The following is a 15,715-nucleotide window of genomic DNA, read 5'->3' on the forward strand; positions in this document are numbered from 1 at the left end:
ACATACCTACCTGTTAGTGCTGTTGTGAGCTTTAAATGAATCCATAAGTGCTTAGAATAGTGCCTGACACATACATAGTAAGGGCAATACTTATGTCACCTTAAGAATAGATAGATAGATAGTAGAAAGAACATTATATATCAGGGGCTAGGTTTTGGGGACAAATTAATGAGAATTATATAGAAAACTGAGCAAAAATAGGAAAGATAACATTAACTTCAAGGAAAACAGAAGTTGTGTACCAACGAAAAAGAAATCAAATTATAAGACTTAGCTGTTGATAGCATTTACATAATAATAGCAATATAAATGCTGACTATTGGCCAAATGTAAACTATGGTATAGCTGTATTGGGGAGTAGAGGACAGGCAATGTGAGTAAATTGTGGGTGCAGGTGTGTACAAAGAGCTATATCTTACTCTTCCATTATAGGATGTCAATAAATATGCCCAAAACTAAAAATAAAAAAAAATAAAATCCAAAATATGGGTATGTTATTTAGCAATATGAAAGTAAAAGCTAAAATAATCCATTAAAGAATTTAAAGTAGTGTATCTTGGGAGTAAGATATTGGAGTATACTGTTTTTTCTAACAAGGATTGTGTAAGTATTTGACTCTTTAAATATGTGTACATGTATTTCATTAAAAAATTAAAACAGCAAGAGAGAAAAGGAACAAGATTAATCAGAAAAAGGAAGAAGAGAAGATTAGCCTAGAGGAAACAGATATAATGGAAGAAAGGAACAAGAACTTAAAAACAGGTTCCAATAATATCCATAGAAATATTTTTAGGCTTACTGAACTTAACTTCTAACATGAAAATAGGTTGCAATGAAAATGGAGAATTCTTGGTAATAAAAAAAAATTCAAAAACCCTACATGATGGTCAAAATAAAATATTCAATGATAGGAGTGAGTAATTGACAGCCAGATTAGTAAACTGGAAGTTAAAATAGAAGAAATCTCCCTAAATGTGGACTAAACAGTCACATTAAAAAGATTAGAGAAGTCTTAAGGGATTGCAGGAGAGTTTCAAGAAACCCAATATCTGTCAGTTAGGAGTCTGAAATAGAATAGAGAGACGGAACTAAGCCAAGAAATAGTAAAATAAAAATTTCTTGGACCAAAGAAGATATGTCTTCAACTTGGAAGTTGCCATGAAATGCTGAGGAACAATGCTTGAATCCAGGCAAATCCTGATGATATTTCTGATCTTCAACAATAAAGAGAAAATCTAATAGCTGTCAGTGACCAAAAAAACCTACAGAGCCAGCCTGTGGCCGAGCGATTAAGTTGGTGCACTCCACTTTGGTGGCCTGGGGTTTGCCAGTTTGGATCCTGGGATTGGACCTACCCACCACTCATCAAACCATGCTGTAGCAGCATCCCACATAGAAGAGCTAGAATGAGCTACAACTAGGATATACAACTATGTACTGGGGCTTTGGGGAGAAAAAAAAAGGAGGAAGATTGGCAACAGATGTTAGCTCAGAGCCAATCTTCCTTAAAAAAAAGATAGAAGGAAAAGAAAAGAACTTAGAACAAGACCTGGGGCTTATTAAAAAGAAAAACCTACTAAAGAACTAGGATGAGATTGTTGTCGGAGACATTGTAGGATGACAGTGTAGCAGTGCTTTCAAAGTTTTCAAATAAGAGAGTTTTACTCATTTGTAATGTTTGCAACCACAGTTATTTCAAGCATGAAACACTCAGCTATCCCTCTTGGATAAAGAAAAAAAATTCTCTTTATGGATGTATTTTAGCAAAATAAAAAGTAAACTAAACTGAGAAAGCAGATATGTAATACAAGAAAGACTGGTGAGAGAAGAAATCAATAAAATTGAGAGTAAGTTTAAGTGATTTCAGATATTTAGGCTGGAACTTTTTTTTTTAAGATTTTATTTTTTTCCTTTTTCTCCCCAAAGCCCCCCAGTACATAGTTGTATCTTCTTCGTTGTGGGTCCTTCTAGTTGTGGTATGTGGGACGCCACCTCAGCTTGGTTTGATGAGTAGTGCCATGTCTGCGCCCAGGATTGGAACCAATGAAACACTGGGCCGCCTGCTGCGGAGCGCGCGAACTTAACCACTTGGCCACGGGGCCAGCCCCCTAGGCTGGAACTTTTGATATAATGGTCTAGAATGGATTTTTACAAATGAAAAACATATTATGTAAAAAAATTGAAGCTAAAATTCCACATGATTTAAAAATTTTTTTCCATGGAAGTACAGTTGACATACAATATTATATTAGTCTCAGGTGTAACAACATAGTGATTTGAAATTTATATACATTATGAAATGATAAATTCCACATGACTTTAAGGAGTTATAATTGGTGTGAGGAGAACTAGAGAGTAAAACTGTGCAAAACTCCTCACCTGGTTTATTGCGGTTGTTTAACTATTGGTTAATTCCAAACTGACTGAAAGAGAGATATTTACTGACAGTTTAAGGTCAACTATTAAAAGGCAAATTGGATTTATAACTACAAAACTCTTTGAAGGGAAAAAAAGTCACAGAGGAAAAAAAACTCCATTCAGCAAAGAGAAGAAAATGAAAGAAAAAAAGAAATATTTTTTTAGCTCTTGAAAAAGGATTAATGCTCAGTCACAAAATTTTTTTATTTTAGTTGCAACAGCAATACTTGAGTCTATAATTCCCATTTGTCTTTATGGAATACTTGATATTTCTTATTGTTTCCTAGTTCTTTGGTTGCAACTGGTCTATCTCATTGTGTCTTTGCACAATTTCTAAGACTATCCTGAATTAACCATAAGCCTGAGTTCCATAAAAGTCACCCTGGAAAGGACAGTGGCTGTCATCTTTCCCTATCCCTTCTTGTATCTGCATCCATTGGTCTTCTGGTCTCTTTTATCATCAGACTTTTAACTGTTTCGTCCTGCTTACTGTCAGTTGGTAATGGCTCTTTCTCCTTGTTCAGCAGTGAATCTTGAAGGGGCACATCATGCATAATGATTTACTATATGATAGTTGATAAGGAGAAAAACTACATAAAATAAAGTAAGCAATGAAGCATAACAACAGGATGAAAACCTGGGAACCCAGCTGCTAACTTAAAACATAGAATATTACTTACACTGTTGCATCAACTCTCATAGTCTTTCTCAATCCCTTTCCCCTGATACCACCTGGGGGCATGCTCTACCCAGCATTTTGTTTCTATTATCCCTTTGCTTAAAATGTATTAAGATACATTTTAAAATCCCTTACCTTAGAAATATATTTAAAGACTATTTAAATACCCATATGGTACAATTAAGGCATTTTTTTTCTCTCTCATTCATAAAATCCAATTAAAATGACAAAGAATGAAAACAGAGGGAAAAAAACTCATCATCTTTAATGAAACAAAGAAGTAGCTATAAGTACGAGCGTAAACACAAATCATGAAGCCAAAGAACATGAAATCAACATCCAGAGAGCAGAGGGAGCTGAAAGCTGGCACCTACAGATTCAGTCTGAAGCAGGAGGTAGTTTCTTTAAGAGCGTTATCTAGAAAGTCTCATCCAACAACCTTTTGATTAGACAGAGATTTGAGGGCATGAGCAGGCCACGCAAGGTGGAGAACCATCCTATAGAAATAGCAGTAGTCCTGATGCTGAAGGAGAAACCAAACTGACATAGTATCTCAATTGTTTATGATCTGTTGTCATAGCCCACAGCAGGTGCAGTTGGCTGAAGTGGATGAAGAGAGAAAGACATTTCCTCTATTTTGAGCTACTGGTGATGTAAACACCCAAACTTGAAGGAGATGCACTCAAAAGCGAGAGGAAATAACAGACTTAATGAGAATGAGTTTCAGAAGAAAATACCCAAATCAAAGCTCTAGTCCCAGTTCCATCTCTCTCCACTTACCGCCATAGATAATTATCAACACTGAGCTACCACCTTTGAAGAAGAGGACCACAATTAAAAAGAAATGGACACAGGACCTGTGCAGAGATGCTGCAAAGAAAAGGAGGCAAGCAGGGACATAATCAAAAGGCATACAAAGATCATACATTACATGAGAAGTTACCCTGTGGAAAAGGGAAAAAGTTCTCCAGAGTCTAAACAAATTAATATATGAACTCTCAAAACTAAAGGAAGAAGAAGAAGAAGGAAAAAAAAAAGAGAAGCACATATTGAAAGTAAAGTTATAAAACAGTGAGGGGAGATGAAAATGAGTTGATGCTTAACTTTGCTAGTAATTAGGAAAATGCAAAGTAAAACACAGATGAGACAGCGTTTCACATCAGATTTGGTAAGAATTAAAAGCGTTAGGGCCGGCCTGGTGGCACAGCAGTTAAGTGCATACGTTCCGCTTCGGCGGCTGGGGGTTCACCTGTTCATATCCTGGGTGCGGACACAGCACCGCTTGGCAAGCCATGCTGTGGTAGGCGTCCCACATATAAAGTAGAGGAAGATGGGCACAGATGTTAGCTCAGGACCAGTCTTCCTCAGCAAAAGGAGGAGGATTGGCAGCAGATGTTAGCTCAGGGCTAATCTTCCTCAAAAAATTAATTAATTAATTAAAATAAAATTTAAAAAAAGCATTAAGTGTTCTCATTGAGAGCAAAGAAAAGTTGTATCACTCTCCTAATGAAAGGGGAAATTGGTACAAGCAGTTCAGGGAGCAGCACATAGTCAAGATTAAAATGCACAAGCTCAAGATCCAACAACTCCCTTCCCAGGTATATACCCTGGAGAAACTCTCACTGAGGTGTGCAAAGCTATGTATTCATATGTATATATGTGTGTGTATGAATGTTAATGACAACATTGTAATAGTGAAAAATTAGAAATAACCTAAATGTTCATGGCTGAGAAGGGAAAAATAAATTTTTGTGTTTTCTTAAAATGAAAAATGAAATAAACTAGAGGTATATGTATCAATGTAAATATCACAAACAATGTAGAGTTTATAAAGTTTCATATAGATTTGGACACTTGCAAAAACATGATATATTTGTTTACTTATTTAGCAAAAAGAGTGTTCTAGGCCCTGGAGTTACAAGAGTGAACAAGACACATGAAAATATCTTCCCTCACAGAGCTTCCATTCTAGAAGAGGATGACAGACAGTAACAAAACATATAAGTGGCTGATATAGTCTATTTGGAGACAGTTATTGAGAAAGAACAAGTAGGGCAGGCGGATAGGGAGAGCGGAGTGTTGCAGTTATAAATAGGGTGGTCAGGGTAGGCCTCACTGAGAAGGGACACTGAGTGAAGACTTCAAGGAAGTGAGAGAGCTGTTTGAGCAGATGCCTGAGGGAAGAGTGTTCCAGGCAAAAGGAGGAGCAAGCGCAAAACTGTAGAGGCAGGGGTAAACCAGGAATGAACCAGGAAATAACGAGGTGCTCAGGGCAGTAGGGGGACACAAATGGTGGGTAATCTCCTGGGAGAAAGGGAAGGACAGGTGCTGGGGAGGAAGGGGCAGAGTAGGCAGTCATTGTCGGCCATTGTAGGCCTTGTAGAGACCTTGGCTTCCATGAGATGGGAGCATTGGAAGGTTATGTGCAAAGGAATGACATATTTTATAAAAAATTCTGTTTGGAAATAATTTCAACCTTACAGAATAGATGCAAGAATAAGACTGGTATAAAAAACATCACTATGTTCTCAGCCAGCTTCATCTATTGTTGACATTTTACCTCATTAGCTTTAGCATTTGTGCGATCACACACACACACACACACTTCCTAAACAATAGAGGCAAAAGAGAAGTCTGTTTAAAATGGCTCTTATAGAAGATGTGGTATTTATACACAATGGAATACTACTCAGCCATAAGAAATGATGAAATCTGGCCATTTGTGACAACATGGATGGACCTTGAGGGTATTAGCTGAGTGCAATTAGTCAGAGGGAGAAAGTCAAATGCTGTATGATCTCACTCATTAGTAGAAGATAAAAACAATGAAAAACAAACACATGCAATGGAGATTGGATTGGTGGTTACCATAGAGGAAGGGGGAGAAGCCAAAAGGGGTGATTAGGTTCACATGTGAGGGGATGGACTATAATTAGTTTTTAGGTGGTGAACATGATGTAATCTACACAGAATTCGAAATATATCACAATGTACATCTGAAAGCTATGTAATGTTATAATCCAATGTTACTGCAATTAAAATAATAAAAAAATTTTTTAAAATGGCTCTTATAAAACAACAAGATAAACTTGAGTTGAAATAGTCAACTTCTCTAGTAATGAATGAAATTCAAGCTAAACAAAAATGAGATATCATTTAACTACTATCAGATTTGGAAAAAATTATCTTTGACAATAGCAAGTGTTATTGATGATGTAGAGTAAAGGAAATTCGTATACTTACACAATTTTTTTTTCCTGATCATTGAGAATGTGTTATATACATCATGGTCCTTTACCTTAAGAATAGAGATATTCTTTTACACAACCATGATACATTTATTAATTTCAGTAAATTTAACATTGATCCAATAACTTAACCTTCTGTACATATTACAACTTGTCAATTGACCCAGTAATGTTCTATATAGCATTTATTTCCTCCCAGTACAGGACTTACTCTAGGATCAGCTATTGCACTTACTCGTTATGTATCTTTAGTCTCATTTAATCTAGAACACTTCCACAGCTTTTCTTTGTCTTTTATAATGTAGGTATATTCAACTGTCTTAGGTTTTATAGGATCACTGTGGGCTGCTGTGCCAAGAGCAAATCATAAGTGACAAGAATGGCAAAGAGAAACTTTAGGAGCTATTGAACTAATTGAGGAGAGAGATTTTGGATGTAGATTCAAAGGTTTGAAGTTTGAATGTTTGGGTGTAGCGTGTTTAAAAAAAAAGAAAGAGGAGTCAAGAGTAACTCAAAAGTTTGGCAGGAGGAACTGGAGGACTAGAGTTGCCATGACCTATAATAGAGAAGGCAGTGGGTGAATTAGATTGTGGGAGGAAGACCAGAAATCTGCAGTGAGGTCATCAGTGTAATAGAGGCAAGAGTAAGGATAGAATGACCAAGGGATGAATGTAGGTAAAGAACAAGCAGGTTTAAAGATTGACCCCAATATTTAGAGTTTGGTGACATAAAGAGGGACAAACAAAAGAGAAGATGATCGAGTAGGTGCTATGGACTGAATTGTGTCCCCCACAAAATTATAAGTTGAAGCCCTTACTCCCCATTTGGAGATAGGGCTTTTAAAAGGTAATCAAGGCTAAATGAGGTCATAAGGGTGAGGACCTGATTTGACAGGATTGGCGGTATAGTAAAAAGAGGAGGAGAAATCTCTCTTTCTCAACACACACAGTGAGGAAAGGCCATGAGAGGAGGACATAGCAAGAAGGCTGCTGTCTGCAAGCCAAGAAGAGAGCTCTCACGAGAACAGAACCATGTTGGCACCTTGATACTGGACTTCCAGCCTCCAGAACTGTGAGAAAATAAACTTCTGTTGTTTTAGATGCCCAACCTGTGGTCTTTTTGATATGACTACCTGAGCTGACTAAGACAGGAAGACACTAAGAAAGTGTAGTGTCTTGGGAGCAATGGATCAAAGAATTTCAAAGAGATAGAGCTTGTTACCAAATTCAAGATAGTGGTTCCTTATAGTGCAGAGAAAGACTCTTGAGGCTGGACAGGGTGGAAGGGGCATTGCTTTTTATTATTTCTTAAGTGATTTTTATTTCTCAACTTAGGTGGTGGGTGTATAGTTCTACTTCATAGTCTTTTAAATACATTTTTTGTGTATCTGAAATATTTTATGAAATTTGAAAAATGAACTCAAACTCAGAAGAGAATACAAGAGGAAAATTTTAAAAAGGACACTAGGTTGAAAGCTGAGATAGAATAAACAGAAAAATGACTGAAAATAGTCAGAGACATGATACAGAGAAGAGAAAAGAAACAGTGGGATACAAATTGCCAGGAATAATTTCAAACACATAAATAAATAAACACAAGATATGTGAATGGGTTAAATTTCCAACTTAAAATATAGAGACTCTCAGATTGAGCCCCCAAAATTAAGAAAGCTAAAGTCAGAAAAACGCTGTTACAAGACGTGCAGCTTAAAAAAATAAAAAGACCTAGAAAGGATGAATGATATACCAAGTAAAATGTAACAGAAATAAAATAAGTGCCAATATTAACAAGATAAGTGGATCAAGACTAAAAGCATAAAATATGAAAATGTGAGACATTATTTATTAATAAAAAGCAACTCATCAAAAAGATAACAGTAATCAACCTAAATAAGATTAATATTTATAAAGAAATACTGTTAGTAACACAAGGAATTATTAACAAAACGCAGAGGATGACAGCTCACATCGAAAACAAAATTTACAATGGATTTCAGCAACATCATTAATTAATTTTTATAGATTTATAACAAACTTTCTCTCTAAAAACAACAATTTTTTTTTCAAATGCCAGTGGATCACTTAATAACATTGATCCTGTACTAGGCTATAAATAATGTCCATATGTATTTAGAGAAGATATATAAATAATACAACTATATTGTCTAAATTGAACAAAATATATATGTTAAGAAGAGAATAGAAACAAAAATCTACCCAATTGGAGATTAATATTGAATATATTAAATAACTCAGTTTAAAGAGGAAATTAAATACAAATTGAAAACTAAGAATAAACAAAAATGGAAGTTTTATAACCAAAACCCAGAATATATATCAAACTGTACTCAGAGGAAAATTTACAGCCATATATGCATTTTCCAGAAGACAGTAGTTTAGAAAATAAGTAACTAGAAAAGGAACAACAAAAGTAAACAAACGGGAAGTAACATGACAATTAAACTAAAAAGAGAAACTAATTCAATAGAAAACAAAAAGAAACCCCCAAACCAAACTGTTACCTTGACCAGTCTCATCAGAAACAGTTTCTTGATAAAGATGAAATATTTGGAAGTTTTGACGGAGAAAATCAGAGGAAAGCGTTAACAAAAATATTAGAAATAAAAAAGATATAACTATGTATATTGTTATGTATAATATAATTACGCATAACAACATACATTTAACAAAATTGAACAAAAAGATATGAAGCACAATACATATGAAAATCTAGATAAAATGTTTTATTTTTCTAGACAAATATAGATTTCCAAATTTAACCTGTGAGGAAATTGAAAATCAAAGAAAACCAATAGCCAAAAAAAAAAATGGAAAATATAGCCAAAGATCTACACACACACACACATACTTCAGAAACACAGTGTGGCAAGGATTGAAAGAAAGAGACAGAGACAGAAATGTATTGGGCCTAAATAGTTTTATGGATGAAGTTTATCAAAGCCTGAAAAAAGATTATACCTTATTTAAAGTCTATGTTTAGGGAAAATGGAAAGTTTTAAATTTAATTTATGGGATAAGAATATGCATGAAAGTAATAAGAATAATAAAAAATTGTAATCAATTTCAGTAATGAATAATATATAAATCCTAAATATATTACCAAAATTTTCACTTCTGTGGGAACATATCAAGACCAAGAAGGATATCTCAAAAAAGCAAGGATGGTTCAATATTAAGAAATATACTTACGTGATTCATCACATTAATAAGAAGTTACTCAGTATGGTTAAGATTATGGACTCTGGAACCAGACTGTCTGGATGTGAATTTTGAGTCAGCCAATTTCTAGCTTTATGACCTTGAACAAGTTACTTAAACTCTCTGTTCTTCTGGGTCTTCTTCTGTAAAGTAGTTGTTATAATCGTAGCTACCTCATTAATTGAGGTAAATGAGTTAATATATGTGGAGAGTTTATAACATTGCTTGGCATATGAAAATGTCCTAAAAATGGAGCTTTAAAATTATTAGACTAAAGGATGAAAACCAATGATCAAATGTTGTCAGATGCCAAAATAGCATTTAAAACTGTAATATTTACTTCTAACAAAATTATAAATAGGTTTTTAATAGAAAGAAAATCCATACCTAAAAAGGAAGTATACCTACTGGAAAATTACAGCAAGCATCAATTTGTTTATTTTTTGCAAGCATCACTCTTAATGGTGAAACTTTAGACCTGATTCCACAAAGTCAGAGAATGCAGAAAAGCAAACTCTTAATGCTGCTATTCATTTCTATTCTGGAGGCCCAAGACAATGCAATACAATAAGAAACAGATGAGGTGGGAAAAAAAAAGGAAGAGAAAGGCTAAAATTTTTGGCAGATGCTGTGTTTATATAGAAACTCTCAAGATACAACTAAAAAAACCAGAGAGAGTGAAGCAAAATCAGCATATAAATATCAATTGTTCTCCCATATAGTAACAATAAACAATTATAAAAATATAATACAAATTAATTCAATTTACCATAAGTCAAATTATCAATTTTCTAGAAATAAACATAATAAGAAGCATGTAAGATGTCTGTGTAAACTGCACAATTTATGGAAAAAGATTTAAAAAAACAAGTAAAAAACAATGTTCATGGAAAGGAAGATTTATTATACTAAACATGTTGATTAATCTCGATTGCGCTGTAAAACCAAAATCTTTGAGATAGCTTTTGTGGAAATTGAAAAAACTGATTTTGAAGTAAATCTGGAATAGTGATATGCAGAATTAGTCAAGGGAAGTTTGAAAAAGATTAATAATCGGAGTAAGATTCCCTCATCCCAGTTTATTCCACCAGAAATCAAAACGTACAATGCAGCTAAGGAAATTAAAGCTTGATGATATTGTATAAAAACTGAAAAGAAGATCAGTAGCATATACTCCTGTGAATGGAATTTGTTGCATTTGATAAAAGCAGCATTTTACCCCACAAGTGGATACTATCCTACATTGGCAATTGAAAGATAAATCAGCATAGTCTTATAGGAGGGCAAGAGCCAATAGCGATCATCTCTTCCAACTGTCTTCAGTGACAGCATGTTGGTAGCTTGAAATCAGCTGTGGTGGGAGTATTTACACTACAGACATTAACAAATGCTACAACTCAGGAATTTTTCCTCAATACTTTTCCCTGTGCCCTACTTCTACCTCCATGAACCAGTTAAATAGCTTTTAGTGCACTACTGCATATACCCTTTGAATAAACAATTCTACTTATAACAATACATCCTATAAATTATCACCCATGTTGGATCAGTTCAGCTGAAAGTAAAAGAATGCACAAATTAAACTGAATTACATTATAAGGACATTTGTTATTTCATACAATGGGAGTTCAGAAGCCAAGCATGAGTTGATTGACTCAATGGGTCAATGGTATCATCAATGACCTAGGTTCTTTCCACTGCTCTGCTCTGTTGTTCATAGAATGTGCTTCATCTTAAGGCTGGTTTCTCTTGATTTCTAAGATGGGCTGTCCAGTGTGAGGAAGAGATCAACCTATCCCTTGACCACAGAACCTAGTTTTTCCCTTCAGTATGCCTGTGCCCACTAGGGTCATGTGTGTACCTCAGGATCAAGACAGTCACCAGGGAAAGGTATTCTCTGATGGTTCAGTTTCTTCAGATCTGATTGCATCTGGGGATTGGGTGGCCACTTGGAAAAAGTCAGGGTTCTTCTAGACCTGGATATATCTCTTAAGTGAAAAAAAAAAAAGAATAAAAAACCTGCAAAACAATAAAAATGGTAAGAATTGTAGAAGCGTGTTTATATAGAAAAAACAACACTTGTATGTATGCACGTATGTCTGTATGTGACTGTTTATGTGTTAGGAGGGGAAAAGGATGGAAGAGGATGAAGAAAAGGGAGCCACAGTCCTGTCAAGGACATGGACCCAACCCACAGTGACTGTGTGACCTTGGGCAAGTTATTTAACTTCTCTGGCCTCAGGGCCTTTATCTGTAAAATGAGGATAATAGTATCTATTTCACAGGATTGCTGTGAGGATTAAATGAAAGAATACAGATAAAGTTCATTGAACAGAACGCAGTTGATGTTACATGCTATGTAAAGGTATATTGTTATTGTCCTTTCTCTATGTAATTATATATAAATTTTTAGTTGAAAGATTTATTACTTTTATAAGATAAAATAAATGGAAAGTAGGGTTCCAAGGGGGAAGCAACAGTACCAACCTTTGTTATGGAGCTAGAATGTTCAACGACTGGGTTGGGTCGAGTGTGTTATCTATGGGCTGAGGCTCATGGCATGAGAGGGAGGAGGGGGTGCCTCGCAAGCGGCATTCACTCTCTTGTCTTACAGCTTCTTTCAAGATATTCTTTAAAGAAAATGGCTAATGCTTTTCTCCTAAAAATAAATGTAAAAGTACTTCTCTCTTGAAATGTGATTTTGTGCTTCATAATGCAGTAGAATGGGAATTTTTCTTAACATTTGTGTATTGCCTTGAAAGAAATATTCTATCTTGCTTATAGAGAGCCCACTACAACTGGATAAAATGTTATAGAACATATTTTTAAAAATTGCATTCAGTTCAAGTGTACTATCAATCTATCGGCCACTTTCCATCACCTAATACACAGCCTCTATGAATCCTGTTGGGGTACAGTAGTCCCCCCTTATCAGTGGGGGACACAGACCTCCAATGGATGCCTGAAACCGCAGATAGCACTGAACCCCGTATATACTATGTTTTGTCCTATATGTACATGCCTATGATAATTAACAATAATTAATAATAAAATAGAAGAATTATAACAATATACTGTAATAAAAGCTACTGTAGATCTTGGCAATCTCAGCATACGATTTTTTTTTTCTTATTAAGTTGAGAACTTTCACCTTTTTACTTAAAGGAAGCACTTTAAGGCTTCACTTTGGCATATCTGAATAGTCAGCGTCATTACTCTTGCTCTTTGGGGCTGTTATTAAGTAAAATAAGGGTTACTTGAACACAAGCACTGTGATAACGCGGCAGTTGATCTGATAATCCAAATGGCTACTAAGTGACTAATGGGAGGGTGGTGAATACAGCATGGATACTCTGGACAAAGGGATGGTTCACATCCCAGGCGGGATGGAGCAGAACAGCGGGAGATTTCATCATGCTCCTCATAACGATATGCAACTTAAAACCCATGAACTGTTTAGTTCTGGAATTTTCCATTAATTTCCATTAATATATTTGGACTGTGGTTGACTGTGGAAAGCGAAACCACGGATAAGCGGGACTATTACATATTTTTATCTTTACTTGCATATGAATATTTTCATTTAGTGGTATTCAGAGTGTGCGTATAATTTTATATGTTAGTTTTTAAACTTAACAGTACATTATAAGCCCATATCTACATGTTCCTATATGATTTTTAAAACTATAACATAGCAGTGCTGCGTCCCATGTTACATTGATTAGACAGGGTTGTGGGAAGCTCTCCCGGATTTTGATCGTTGTACATCCTCTGCGCCTTGGAAAGGAAAGATTATAAATTCTGCTGAAATGTTTCCAAGATATTAGGAGACACTACACCAGTGTGTGCTGATGGGTGTTTTGTTTTGTTTGATTTCTCTCTCTTAGTGAAATAAGAAATCAAGTTCCGGGCCAGGTTCAAGGCATTCATGGCTTGGTATACAGCCAGGCTCGCCTGTCTTTGGAGGTGGCTCCCGGCTGGTGAGGAACAGAGGGCCCTGTGCGCAGCTGTAGAGAGCAGGCTCCGTAGCGGCTCCACTGCAAGTCTCTCGGGCAAGCTCTCATTGCCAAGTCCCTCTGTGCTCTCTTTGAGCCTGAACAAGGACTGCGGTGCAGCTGCTAATGATGTCGTGTCAAAACTGAAGCGAGGACACCATAGTGATGGGAGGTGGCTGCCAGAGAACCCTGCGGGTGAAATCCTGCCTAAAACGACAGGAAAGGGACACTAACACGTCCGTGCCCAAATACCCATTAGGTAGCAGAGTGTGTTACGGATCAGTATGAAAAGAGAAAATGCAGACCAGTCGTCCTCCAGCGACTAAACAAATTATATTAAACCAACCAATAATCGCCAGTCCCCAGATTTCCGCACACTGTGTTCGAGCCAGAGAACCGCGGGGAGAGAGCTAGGAAGGAAGCTGAGCATACGGGGGTTTGAAGTCCCAGCTCTAAGGTTTGATACAAAATTTGCCAAAGCACATGCTTTTCTGTGAATCTGACACATTTGCAAAGTATATAAAATAATGTTTACCTTAAATTAAGTGTGGAGAAAATTAATGAAAAACTCAGGTGTAAAGTGCTAGGGGCATAAAGAACAAGCCAGCACTCCCTTAGGGAAACAAGAGAAAGTTAATTAAGAGACTAAAACATTTTGATAAAATGGAAATCGATATTTGTAATTGTGACCCTCAAAAAGTGTAACAGTTGAAGTGCCTTATGAATTATAAGAAAAGTTGATTCCTGTTTGTGTAGTTTTATATTAAGTTTTATTTTATGGTGTATTCCTAAAAGGCACTGTATTTGAGGTACACATCTTATCATAAATATTTAATTATCTGAAAATTAACTAATCAGCATTCTCTATCTTATTCTGGATAAAAATTCACTATTATTAATTGTAATATAAAAGCCACATCCTTTTCCCCCAGTTATTATTTCTGATTATAAAAGAATTGCATACTCAGAAAATTTGGGAAGCAGTTGAAAGTATATAAATGCAGAGAGAAAAATATCTATAGCTCCACACCCAGGAAACCAATATTAACATCTGGAATATTTTTTTAAGTTTTCCCTATGCATTTTTTAGAGTAGTTGAATTCATGCTGTACATACTTTAAATTTTGCTTTTGAGACTTAGTGTTATTTCAAAGAATTTTCCCCCGGCAGGGGGATGCTTGATAAATGTAATTTTAAAAATTGCATAATATTCTATTTCATTGATATATTATGATTTAATTGCTTCTGACTATATTGTAGAGAATTTTTAATGTTTTCTTTATTAAAAATAACGTTAGGTTGAATATATTTGTCTTAAATACTTGTCCACATTTCAGATTATTTCCTTAGAATAACTAGATTCTTCAGAAGTGGAATTACTGTGTAGATAACTATGACAAATAACATCATTCTTGTTAAAATCACCAAAATTCTTTTCAGAAAAATCTCTGCTTGACTCTCATAGCAGTATCTGAGGGCACCCAATCACCTCTGTTATCCTCGCTTCTTTAATCTTTTTAATTTAACGTTTGAAATCATCTCATTTTTAACTGGATTTTTTTTCTGTCATTAGGAAGCTGACATCTTTCAAATGCTTGCTAACCATTTATAATTTATTTTATGTTGTGGTTTATTGGTTCATGATTTTTGTTTAAAAGATGACTTTGTTTATGTGAAATGGACAGGCAAGTAATTTGGACCAATTCATCCTCTAAAAGCAACTAGAAAATATGGGAAATATCTGCTAGATTGCTTCAGAGAGCTAATAACTCAGTAAAACACTGAGCAAGGAGGCAGGCGAGGCATGAGTTGAGGTAGGTGACCCTGGGATTCAGGGGTCTTTATTTCAGAAGTCTCTTGCTGGTCTCAGAGGAAACAGCTGAGAGGTCAGGCTGCAATTTGGGCAGTCTTGTGAGGACAGAGGCTCCAAGACCTACCAAGAGGAAGAATGAACCTCAATCACTTTTGATTGGGACCCTGAAAAACTTCTCCCAATTGTGAACTAAAAGGCAGTAGGATTCACCAGAGACCGCAGCTCAGCTGGGAATCACGTCAATTATTAACATTGGATTAAGGTTATCAAGTGCTAGTGCTCCCAGCCATCTGCAAAAACAAGTGTAAATCATCCTATGTCTGACCTTATTTCTAAAGACAATT

This window comes from Equus asinus, chromosome 1, assembly GCF_041296235.1.
Source record: "Equus asinus isolate D_3611 breed Donkey chromosome 1, EquAss-T2T_v2, whole genome shotgun sequence".
Lineage (NCBI taxonomy): Eukaryota > Metazoa > Chordata > Mammalia > Perissodactyla > Equidae > Equus > Equus asinus.